Here is a 543-nt window from a genome sequence, read left to right on the forward strand (position 1 = left end):
TTTTTTTTTTTACAGATATATTGTGCATTCTTACATCAATCACATACTTTACCATTAGGTTATTTTGCTATACCGATTTATGTGAGGTGTTAACATCTAGCCAGGAGTGTGGTAAATTATTATCAGAAACATGTAAGTTGGCAAGTTTGCTTGTCTGTGTTTAGAGCAGGAAGAGCCCTCGCAGTGGGAGGTTGAGGAAACGGTGCGCTTTGAAGATCTCTATGACCAGGATAAGGATGGAAAACTCAACAGGGATGAACAGCTCCGCTGGGTCGCTCCCAACAGCTATGGCTCGGCACGAGAAGAAGTCAGTCAATGTGCCATTTGTCCGCTAATGTTTTGTTTATCTTTAACCAGATGTTCTAAATACTTTTTTTTCCCCCTTGAATGTTGAACAGGCCATTCATCTGATCAAAGAAATGGACCAAGATGGTGATGGAAGACTCTCGGAAGCAGAGATTTTAAAAAACCAAGACACTTTCATGAACAGTGAAGTCACTGATTACGGCAGACAGCTTCATGTGCCACATGATGAATTGTAAT

The sequence above is a fragment of the Sinocyclocheilus grahami genome, unplaced genomic scaffold (genome assembly GCF_001515645.1).
Source record: "Sinocyclocheilus grahami isolate Dianchi unplaced genomic scaffold, SAMN03320097.WGS_v1.1 scaffold3803.1, whole genome shotgun sequence".
Lineage (NCBI taxonomy): Eukaryota > Metazoa > Chordata > Actinopteri > Cypriniformes > Cyprinidae > Sinocyclocheilus > Sinocyclocheilus grahami.